This window comes from Lepisma saccharinum, chromosome 12 (assembly GCF_977018435.1).
Source record: "Lepisma saccharinum chromosome 12, izLepSacc3.1, whole genome shotgun sequence".
Classification (NCBI taxonomy): Eukaryota; Metazoa; Arthropoda; class Insecta; order Zygentoma; family Lepismatidae; genus Lepisma; species Lepisma saccharinum.
In genome coordinates this window covers 23,068,536-23,081,221 of record NC_139240.1, presented here as the reverse complement: position 1 = coordinate 23,081,221, position 12,686 = coordinate 23,068,536, and positions in this window count along the sequence as shown.

Genomic DNA, 12,686 nt, shown 5'->3' with positions numbered 1-12,686 from the left:
GAGTTTGACACTGTGCAGTGGCAGCCCTTAGTCAAATTTATATCACTGGTCACAAGTAGATATGTATGTTTACCCTGCAACAGAAAGAAGAAGAAAATGTAGAATGAGTGAATGTAAAAGTGAGAGGGAGTGATAACATATTGTCACACTATTGATATGCACAAAGCTTTATGACCAATGTAATAAGAATTACAGCAAAAATATGAATATTTTTTTGACTAAATGGTAAAAAAATATTATGAATTCATTCTTGAAGGAATAATATACATGAAATTAGGCACATGCAGGAGATGTACTACATAGAACTTAAGGCGAAAAATGCAGACTCGACTGGATTCTATGAATTCCACACAGGTAAAAAAGCGGAAGCGAAAATTCAAGCAAAAACAGGCTGGCTTGGTAGCTCAGTGGCAAAGGAATGGCATGGAATGCCAGAGACCTGGGTTCGAATGAAGGATTGGCAACATGGTAGGGGGGGGGGGGAGTAAACAAGCAAAATGAAAATGAAATTACTTGTTTTTAGGAAGTTGGTTCAGAGATTTGTGAGTGCTGGAACCCTGATATTAGGGTCATTCCATGTCAAATCATCCAGAATTTTGTGAAAATGTCTCCCACCATCCCCAATTTTTATGAATTTTATTAATTTTTTTTTTAATTTTTAAAATCTCCGTGTTTGCCACTTGCGGCTCCACTTTGAATGACACGCATTAGGTTATAAATGATGGTATCTTCCTTCAGGTTTGCCGTATTAACTTCAAGTTTCTTTTCTTTTGTTTAAAATAGTGTAAACTTTCACTTAAATAAGGTTTCAGATGATTGTATTAATAACCATGTATTTTTATGTATAGTTTCATGTATTTTTTTAGAAGAAAAAATGACTAACTTCAAGAGCAAATTTCGTGTAATGCCCCCCCTTCAATTTGCCCCGAATTTTATATGTAGGTAGCTCAAAGTGTGTACTAATACCTGATGAAAAAATTGGAATGGGCAGTTCAGAGACAGGGTGATAAAAAATAATTTGCATCAAATGACATTAAAAGTTAATCTTATTAAAAATGCTTATGTATTTAGCACAAAGCCTGAAGTACAATATGTTTTAAGGTATAATATTCAAAATTTCTGTTCACTATGTGTGAAGATAAGCATAGGTGTAACCTTTTGGGGTAAAGGGAATTAGTGAGGGACGTCATGGAAGGAGGAAGTTCATTCCATGCTCTTGAAGCTAAATATGTAAATGATTCGAAAAGCACTAGTGTGTGCATTGGAAGCTCAAGTTTCGATTTTCCCCGTGTCTTGTAATCATATGTTTCCCTTCTGAATTTTAATTTCTGGAATAGGTTTTTAGGTGTTTTGGTTCTAAAAGATTATGAATAAAACAACACAGATGTAATTTTCGTCATCTGGTCATGTTCAAAATTTTGTTTCCTTTCAGGGTTGGGAGGATATGATCATATTTTCTTATATGGTACATGAAACGGAAACATGAATTTTGTTTTTGTTTCGAACGGATAGATTTGGTCCATAAATTACGTCGCAGTAGTCTAGTATAGTAAAGATCAGTGATTGTATTAACTAACTAACTCTAACTCTCTAGGCTTCTTAAACCCAAAGGTTGTTGACTGCAGCAACACAGGCCTTCCACCTGTCTCTATCCTGAGCAAGATCTATATACTCTTTTCGATCCCTACCAATTTCCTTTAGGTCCATCTCAACGTTGTCCCTCCATCTTCGTCTTGGTATTCCTACAGGTCTTTTACCATCATGTTTCCCAACAACAATCCTGTAAACTCCTCTTTCCTCTCCCATTCGTGCCACATGGCCTGCCCACCTAAGTCTTCTTGATTTAATTATTCTAACAATATCTGGACATGAATGTAAATTATGTAACCATCTCCACTCACCTGTCTCCTCATCCCTTTCAGGTCGAAATATTTTCCTAAGGATCTTATTTTCAAATACTCTCAATTTATGTTCCTCTTTCAATGTAAGAGACCAAGTTTGACATCCATATAATACTACAGGCAAAATTACTTTTTTGTATATTTTAACTTTTAGTTTCTTAGATATTAAACAAGAAGACAAAAGTTTATGAAGGGAAAAGTAACATGCATTTCCTGAATTAAGCCTGCTTTTTATTTTCTCTTTAATATCATTTTCATTTGTTATTATTACTGTTAAGTACTTGAGTTTGGAAACTGGTTCAAAGGAGTTGTTATCAATAATTAGACTTTGATTATTACCTAACATTTGGTTTTGACCTGTAAGCATATAATTAGTTTTCTCTTTGCTAACTTCCAAACCTATCTCTTTACCTGTTTTCAAAAATATTTTAGCATTATTCTTAATTGTGTTTATATATTCCCGTAATAAGTCTACATCATCTGCATATGTTAACTGAGTCACACCATTTAATTTTAGTCCTTTGTTAGTTTCTTTTACCTTCCTAACAGCATATTCTAAGGCAAAATTAAGGAGCAATGGAGATAATGAATCTCCTTGTTTTAACCCATCATGAATTGTAAATTTGTCAGACACATTAATACCCACACAAATTTTACTTTCTGTTTCACTGGTGCATACTTTTATCATCAAGCTTCTTAGGTATTCCAAACTCGAATCATATGCTTTTTTGAAATCAATGAATAGCTGATGAACATTTTGATTATATTCACACTTTTTCTCAAGTGTCTGTCTGATGTGAAAAATTTGATCTGTATTTGATCTGTTATGTTTAAATCAACATTGATAATCACCTATAATTTCATTAGCATATGGGGTTAGTCTTGCTGAAAGAATGTTAGATAATATTTTATTTGTTGTTGAGAGTAGAGAAATTCCACGGTAATTATTGCAGTTCATATTATCACTTTTTTTTTAAATACAGGAACAATTATGGATTCTTTCCACTGTTGAGGGATTCATTTTGGATTTTCATGCGTATTACTCACAATATTAAATATTAAAAAATATTTATATTATGAACACAATATAAATATCATATAAGAACTGTTTTACTTCTGTATTTGTGAGTCTACTCCTTAAATTAGCTATGTTTTGGGGAAGCAACTGCTCCCTTCCTCAGGCATTCTTTAAGCATGCAATTCTACCATGCCGCGTCGTTCTTTCATACAAGGAAAGGTTGAATGGGTAGAATTGGGGAGAAGCTATCAGATAAAACTATATATATATATATATATATATATATATATATATATATATAGGGAAAAGTAATTTGTAGATGAGTGTCATCTGCATAAAGATGAACTTTACTGTGATTGTTTATGGTAGGTATGTCGGCTGTAAAAATGGTATAGAAGAGAGGAGCTAGAATGGATCCCTGTGGGACACCAGTTTCCAATGGCAGGGTGTGAGAGAGAGGGAGCATGGCAGCGTTTATGTATACTCTCTGTTGTTCAGATATGATCTAGTCCGTCGGAGTGCGGGAGGTGAAAAATTGTAGTATTTGAATTTGCTTAAGAGCAGGTCATGATGATCACTGTCAAAGGCTTTAGTGAGATCCAGTAATACTAATGCTACTGTCATTCTCTTCTATTGATGTAATATATCGTCAGTGATTTTAAGTAATGCCGTTGCCATGCTGTTTGAAGGACGGTAACCGGATTGACATTTCAGAAGCACATCTAGGTCACTAACGTGCTTGCGAGTTTGCTTGTAAACAATTTTTTCAGTGATTTGGATAATCTAGGTAAGAGACTTATTGGCCGAAGGTCATTCAGGGGTGTTATTGCTTTTTCCTTTGGTATCGGAACAACACGTGCTGTTTTCCAGCTGGCCAGGTATTGTCCAGTCCGGAATGAGAAATTTACGATGTGTGTCAGGGAACGTAAGATGTGCGGTAATAATAGTTAATCAATTTTATGAATATTCCATCATTACCAGAGGCATTGGATGATATTTCATTTATCGCTTTCGTTGTTTCGGTTTCGTTTATTTCTTGCAGGTGGAAAGTTTGAGCTCTTTCGTTAAAAGTATTACGATCAAAGAAGTCTCGAGTTTTGTTAACGGCATCTTCTGAAACATCCATTTTACTGCATATGCTAGAAATATGTCAGTTAATTGAATCCACGTTTCTCAAGTCGGATGGTATCTCGTTGTTGATATTTCTACTTTCTACTATATACACCCCACGTTTTTAATTTCTTCCACAACTCTTTGCTGTTACTGTTGCAGCTGAGGTGATGACTAGAATAGGCTTAATTTTTCTGCCATTGTACCGAGGTGGTAAATCTTGGTAATTATTTGTCCCTAATAAATGTTATTGGAGCAGACATAGTGTGTAGCTGAATATGTAAGGCGAATGCAACACATACATCATTTTCTGAATTATTTCAAGCATCCCCCAATTCCAACTACTGTGAATGAATTACTTACAAATGTTCAACCCCCAGACTGGTTCCCTGCCTGCAAGAGACTTATGAGTGTAAGACCAGAGTTTGACCTTGACCACTGAGGTTAAAATCAGGCAAAACCAGACTGGCTCGGTAGCTCAGTGATAGAGCAATGGCAGGGAATGCCAGAGACCTGGGTTCGAGTCCTGGTGGAGCCTGCATTTTTTGCTGAAAGTTCTACATAATAATATACTTGTATTTACTTTTTCAAGAGTACATCACCAACAACAGTCTATTTTATTCTCCTTTCTTTTGATTGATTTGCACATGTCAGTCATTCTCATTATTTACTCAGAAAGTGAAACTACATTTGCATCATATTTTTTTCAGCTACCTGATCAAGAACTATGTGGAGGAACAGATACAAGATGTCCCAAGGTCACTTCCACATTTGCCAGTGTCTGCAGGAAAGTTAAGTGAACGAGAGCAGCCAAGAGAAATTGCAGAATGTATCAGCAGAGAAGAAAATTTTGGGTCTGAACCTTCACCAAAAACCCTTCCAAGCAAGACATATGTTGATGGTTCCAGAGCTAATAACAGGAGAAATCAATGTATTGGTCCCATCTCCAACAACACTTTCTCTGCCAAAGGAGATTTGATAACCCATGAACCACAGATGCTTTTTAATTGTTCAGTTTCCAAGAAAAGTTTTGTCCATGAAGCTGAGCGTAAAACATTGATGAGTGTTCACACAAAAGAGAGACCTTTCAGTTGTTCAATTTGCAAAAAGGATTTTGCCTGTAAAAGTCATCTTAATGAGCATGTGAGAATTCACACTAATGAGAAGCCTTTCAATTGTTCAATTTGCAATAAATATTTTGCCCGTAAAGGAGATCTTAATAAGCATGTGAGGGGTCACACTGGAGAGAAGCCTTTTAATTGTTCAATTTGCAATAAATATTTTGCCCGTAAAGGAGAACTTCGTGTACATATGAATGTTCACTCAAAAGAGAAGCCTTTTAATTTGCAACAAAGATTTTGCCTGTAAATTTCATCTTAATGTGCATGTGAGGGTTCACACTGCAGAGAAGCCTTTCAATTGTTCAATTTGCAGCAAAGATTTTGCACATAAATATCATCTTAATGACGATCTGAGGGTTTACACTGGAGAGAAGCCTTTCAGTTGTTCAATTTGCAATAAATATTTTGCCCGTAAAGGAGATCTTAGTCAGCATGTGAGTGTTCACTCAAAAGAGAAGCCTTTCAATTGTTCAATTTGCAACAAAGATTTTGCACATAGGGAAGTTCTTAGTGTACATTTGAATGTTCACTCAAAAGAAAAGCTTTTCAATTGTTCAATTTGCAACAAAGATTTTGCCTGTAAAGTTCATCTGAATAGGCATGTGAGGGTTCACACTGGATGGAAGCCTTTCCATTGGTTCAATTTGCAATAACTATTTTGCCTGTAGAAGAGATCTTAGTGTACATATGAATGTTCAGTCAAAAGGGAACCCTTTTAATTGTTCAATTTACAACAAAGTTTTTGCTCCTAAGGGCCAACTTAATGAGCATGTGAGCATTGATAAAACGGAGAAGCTTTTCCATTGTTGAATTTGCTAAGATGTTTTGTCTGGAGGTGTGCACTTAATGTACACATGAAGCTTGACAGTCAAGAGTAATATTTTAAATGTTTAATTTGATTAAATGTTTTGGATATGAAGGACGTCTTAATTTGTATATGTACATTCATGCTAAACAGAAGCCTTTAAATTGTTCAATTTGTAACATTTGTTTTGTCTGGAAAGGCACATGAGGATGTTTCATCTCAAAGGAGAAACTAAATTTGTGACAAGATTTTCCTGTAAATACTTCAGAGTACATACGGGGACACACACAAGAAAAGGAAATCTATAAATTGTTTAATTTGAATCAAATATTTTGTCTACAAATACAAAGTTATTATGCATGTGAGGAGATTACACACCAAACAGAAGTCATTAAGGTAGTATTGCAAACAATGATCTGTATTGAATATTTAGAAATCATACCTCTGTGTTTCTAAATGGATTTCTAAGTAGAAATCTCTGGACTCTGTGCACATCTCACATGCTTTAGGATCTTGAGATCTGCATTATCAGAATCAATTGTATGCACATCAGGAGGAATGTCTCTATATCCAGCAGGGATCTCAACCATGCTTTCAAACATGTTACCAGTAGTTGAAAGATAATACCGATATTTGATTTTTAACAGACAAACCATATCTTATGCCTATTCCTTATCCAAGAATCCAAACAGAGAAGGAAGTTGTCATAGCAGGCACTTTCCCCTGTATGTTGTGACCATTGTGGCTAGGGATTTTATTGGCCTGAGCTGAGCACATTGTCACGTATGTACACATGATCATGTTTCAGCATATTACATAATACAACATGTTAAAATGATATTTATAAACCACTGATTGTAGTTGTAGATGTTTCTCTCACTGAAAGAAATTAATATTGTAACATTTAATTTGAACTTAAAATTGATGAATTTAATTTTCATCTTTTGACTTCTTTTTAGATGTGCTAAATATCAACAATGTCAGCATTCCTACAGAACTGTTTTCACAAACATTGCCAGAATCATGGTGCTGCTTGATAGTGACCACACACACTTTCCCTTTGCATTAACTTGTGGACGAGTTTCACCACTGCACTACGAACAATTGGCCAGCCACCTCTCAGTGTATCTGCAGTTGAAGAAATGTGCAACTTTCCTTGCACTCTGTTCACCACACTGTAAGCTAGTGTCAATGTGCTCTTTGATCAATGTCATCTTGGTTCACTGCATAACAAGGAACAAACATTTATGAATAGCATGCAACACAACAATGTCAGTTTTATGCTTAACATTGAATAAATTGATAATGATTAAAGACATTGTTAAATGGATTTCACCATTCTCTTTGCCAGAAAATTTCACATGATTTTGATGTGTCTGTCACCTGCCCCCTATTCCCATTTGAAGATGTAAAGTTGAAAGTCTTTGCCCAAAGTCATTATCTGTGATTTATGTTATGAAACTCAAATAAATATCAGTTTTGACTCTATTCTGGGATGTTCTTTATGTATATCAACAAGTTAGAACAGCCTACATTTTAGTTCGGAGCATACACAGTCTTATTTTATATGAAAACACAGACAGACAGACAGATGTCATGACGACGACGAGTTGAACCTGTATGTGTATACTGAATGTTGCACTTTTTTTAAAGATATGCTTAACATTAATTTACTTTTAATGTACATTTTGTAATTTTAATATATGATTTGCAATTATATCTTTCTTATTCCAGGTGAAATAATATAATATTCACGAAATGAAGAAAAGACACGAATATTCAACTGAATTTCGTGGTAAAATACAAATTTTATCAGAAGAAGGTTTTACTCATGCGAAAATTGCAAAACGTTTGAATATTCCAAGGAGAATATATATGTTAGCTCGTCTGAAAGCAACAGGGACAAATATGACGAAGAAACGTTCTGGACAGCCCAAAAGCACAACAAAAATGGAAGATAAACATATTATCGTCATGAGCATGCAAAATCGAAGAATTCCAGCAACTGCAATTGTAGAAGACATAAACAGAATTAGAAAAACTCTGATTTCGGTTGATACGGTTAAGAGGAGACTGCGTAGCGTAGGTTTAAATGGTCGAATATCCTTTCGAAAACCTTTCTTGCGGCCTCAAAATAAAGTAAAACGTCTGAAGTGGGCTGACACATCAACCATGGACATTAAGACAGTGGAACAAAGTGTTATGGACTGATGAATCGAAGTTTGAATTGTTTGGAACAAAAAGACGATTATACGTTCGAAGAAAGGTCAGAGAATGAATGCTTGACAGTTGTTTGAGTCACACTACTAAACATGGAGGAGGTAATGTCATGGTCTGGGGTGGTTTTGGAGGAGGAAAAGTTGGAGATTTGGTGCAAATAAAGTCAACTATGGACAAAAACCTGTACCATAATATCTTAGTACGTCATGCAGTGCCAACTGGAACGGACTATTGGAAAGGGATTTATATTTCAACAGGACAATGACCCAAAACACATGTCCAAACTGTGTACAAACTATTTAAAAACAAAGGAGAGGCAAAAAATTCTCAAAGTGACGTGACCTCCACAATCACCCGATCTCAACCCGATTGAGAAACTGTGGGACGAGTTGGACAGAAAGGTTCGTATGATGGCTCCAACGAATCTTCAAAGTTTTGTGGCAGTGTTTAGAAGATACCTGGAAAAATATTGGACACGAAACACTGCAAAATTTAGTGTCTCGAATGCCAAAGTTATGTCAAGCTACGATACGTGCTAAAGGGGTCATATCGATGAGAGCAAAATATAAGTTTATTTACGTTGTTTATGTTAACTAATGTTACAAACAGTATTTGTTTTTTGTTTCTTTTTTTTTTTTGTTTGTGTATGATTGTGTATGCTTGGGTTTCTTCCATGGTTCTGTGTAGTTTAAAAGAGCCAATAAGGTTTGAACTTTGAGCCCTCCCCCATGGGACGAGGGAGGAAGTATAAATATGGCCTCTGGCAGAGGACAGGGGAGAATGTGTTTATTAACTAGATAGCAGAAGGGAGAGCGATCTTCGGGCTCCAGTGGCCTCCTTGAGAAAAAGCATCCCGAGGCAGTTCTGCCGATGCTTAGCTTCCACTTGGCACTTCTGCCGTGGGGCTGAAGTTAGAGAAATGTAAATAATGTAAATTAGAGAATTATTGGAAGAATCCGAGCCTTGTTTTGTTAAATTGTAAATAAATGTATAAAGCCCATTTCTGCGAGTTTTCAGCAATCACCCTGCAAAATTAAGTCAGTAAGTTCTTGCCTGTGATTGATTCTTTTGTTCCGAGTGCTCTGGTGAGGAACGGGATGGGAACCCAGGACTAACGAGCCTATTTAGTTGTTTCTTTGGGTTTTTCCTGCCAGAAGCAGCCCGGTAAGGGTGGAGTGTAGCGGAACACTAATGAACCTCTACGTTTCTATTTTGTTCAAATGTGATATAATATAACATTTCAAATAAAGTTTATCTCATTTTTCGATATATTGGGTTCATTTTTGACAGTTATTACCTTTGGGCAAAAACTTTTGCACGCTAGTGTATTGTTTTATGCATGTTGAAGAATTCTGTAAGTTATAACATGTAATACGAGTATATTTCAAAAATTTCCATTCTTGAGAAATCACCATATAATTTCACTGGTTTATGTGAACTGGCAGAACCTTAAAAATATGTTTTGTTTTCTATTTTGCACTCTGTATGTAATATCCTGTCTTTTTATAATAAAACACTATATATGATTGTATTATTTGTAGTATTGTGAATACTTGAGAGGATTGATGTTGAAACACAGTTCTAAGTATTCATCACAATGAGAACCCTTTTAAATCCCAAGTTTAAAGTTCCACGTATTATTTACATATTAGGTTTCACATGAATTAGACACCTTTTAATTGTTTTATTTTGAGGATAGATTTTACTCACGAAGATTCATAATACAAGGTAACAAAGAAAAGTTCTTGTCGTTCTAGAGCAGTGATAAACAAAGAGCAATACAGTGGGCGGTACCTTTAGGTTTCGAAGTAATCTCCATCAGCATCCAACACCTTTTGCCAATGTTCCTGCATCTGCACAATACCCTGGTGATAAAACTCGGCGGGCTTGGATGCAAAGAAGTCCGTGAGTGCGTTCCGCAGGTCTCCCTCATTTGCAAGGGATCTCCCAGTGGTTGTCGACGGAATGAAACAGGTGGTAATCTGTTGGTGCAAGGTCCGGTGAGTATGGTGGATGGCACAGTGTCTCCCAGCCAAGTTGCTGAAGGGTCTCCCGGGTCCTCTTTGCCACATATGGCTTGACATTGTCATGCAGGAACAGCACACCCTTGCGATTCTCCTATGCCGGCTCCTTCTGCCGCAATGCATGGTGCACGCTTTGCAACTGTTGAGAGTAGAGGTTAGTAGTGATGGTATGACCAGGTGGAAGGAGCTCATAATGCACCACTTGCCGACAATTTCACCATACAGAGAGCATAACCTTTCGTGGGTGCAGAGGTGGTCTTGAGATGTGAGGAACAGGGTCACGTGGCGACAACCAATGTCTGGTACGCTTGGGAGTGTCATAGAGGACCCACTTTTCGTCACCAGTGAGCAAGGGATCAAATATGGTTGTGTTCAGGTGCGGAGTGAGCATGGACAAACAGGCTGTCACTCGTTGTTCCTTGTTGGGTGCCTACAATGTGTGGGTTACCCACTTGCTTAACTTGTTTGACTTCCCTATCCCATGCAGGTGCAGTCTGACTGTTCATGGAACATTTCTGCAAGTTCATCACATGCTAGACCACTGACCTCCTCGATGGCTGCTTTCAGGGCCTCGTCATCCAACACATGTGGTCGTCCACTGCGAGGTTAAACGCTCACATCTTTCGAACAGAATTTCTGGAACCAATGCCTGGCAGTGCGTTCGTTCACGGCATTCTCCCCAAATGCCTGGCAAATGCGGCGACTTGATGCGGCAGCTGACAGGGCCACTTTAAAGTCATACAACAAATACACGCGAACATGCTGCTTCGATACCTCCATTTCTCTTCGACACTGGATGAGCTATGACTGCTGTGTGTTGCAACGTGCCTGTATTACTGACAGTTGATGGTCAGACTATCTCCCGATCGCTTGGCAGGCACGTGCATAATTTCGTTTCCTCTCTGTGAGCGCATGATTAATGGGACGTCAAAATCGGCAAGAATTCTTTTGGTTACCTTGTATACATGTGAGACTTTACAATGCAGAAAGGTATATTTTGTTTCTTTATATATTTACATATTTAAATAATACCCTTACAAATATTTATTTACATAAAGGACCCTAATACTCGGCTTTCTACGGTTTATGAGATCCTCCTAAATATGTAGATTAAGCCGAAATTTTGGCTATTTATCGTTATCAGACAATTCAAGATTACAATTAATAAACAATATTTTTACTGCGTATACTCACAATAATAAACTACGACTTCATTCTAATGTATCAAGTATTATTCTTCTTTCACATGCACTCACACTAACACTAAACACTGGTAAGTACTTGTTCTCCTCTTCATTAGATTATTTATTCTTGCTTTATACACGTGTTAAAGCTGGATCCGTTCCTCACTAACTGTGTAGTAAACTTGATACGGATTCCTTCTTGTGATTACGATCACACAAAAGTATATTTTATGAACGTAATCTTGTCTGTAAAGTACCTTAGAAACAAGACACAATACTAAATTGTCTAGGTCTTGTTCAATTTCAAGTCCACGCGATAAAAGACCTCTACACCGCAATTACTTATTCGGCGCAAGCTCACCATGCGGACTTACTAAGGAAACCATTGGTGCTCTCCCGCCAGTTTTCTTCCTTCTTTTTCTTTTTTATCTTTCAACGTACTGCCAACCAGTGTTGATCGAACAATCCATTGTCACCGAGGGGAGAAATTTCTTTGCACAAGGAGGTTGGCTTAAAACACTGGTTACAACTTCATAGGAAAATAAATTCAAATGGAAAAAATGTGACCTGCACACAAGGAGAAAGGGCAGTATGATACAAAAATTATCAATTTTATCTTTCTATAGCATCATGTGTAGTTTCTGTAATGACGTTTCAACAGAATGAATGAATACTTTACTTGAGCCTCAGATTTATTGAATATCATAATTAGGACAAAGTTGAGACTACTTCCAATAATCTTATAGTCCCTCCTCCCCCTTGATCGTGATGGTACAATACTTTAACAATTATACACATTCAGAACATTTATACATTATACATACTGAAATATATGTTTTCTGCAACAACTATACTAAATCAGGGTGGCTAATTATGTGTTAATTCTATGTAAACAATTGCAACTTTTGAAAATCCAAATGAATTCATACATTTACAAATGCCCCGAGGTAAGTTTTTCACAGTTTAACTTTTATGTTTATCAAGGAAGGGACGAAAAGAAAACTACGTTGAAAATATAACAGAATTCTCTCTCAATATGTTTCCTTTGTTAGTGCCCTTTGTAGAAAAATCTATTATTGCAAGATATCATGAAGTTGATTGTGTAAATTTGAGTTTGAAATTACTATAATTAACAAATTTTTGTAGAATATAATAATCCGTAACATTTATTACTTCTGTTTGTAGATGTATTTGAAGCCTGAGTATGTGGAAATTGAATCGAATTGAATTGAAAAGTCTTTTTATTTGCTACAGAGCGAGATTCAGTATTGGGCTGTTCTATCACGTAACTCTGGTGATTAAA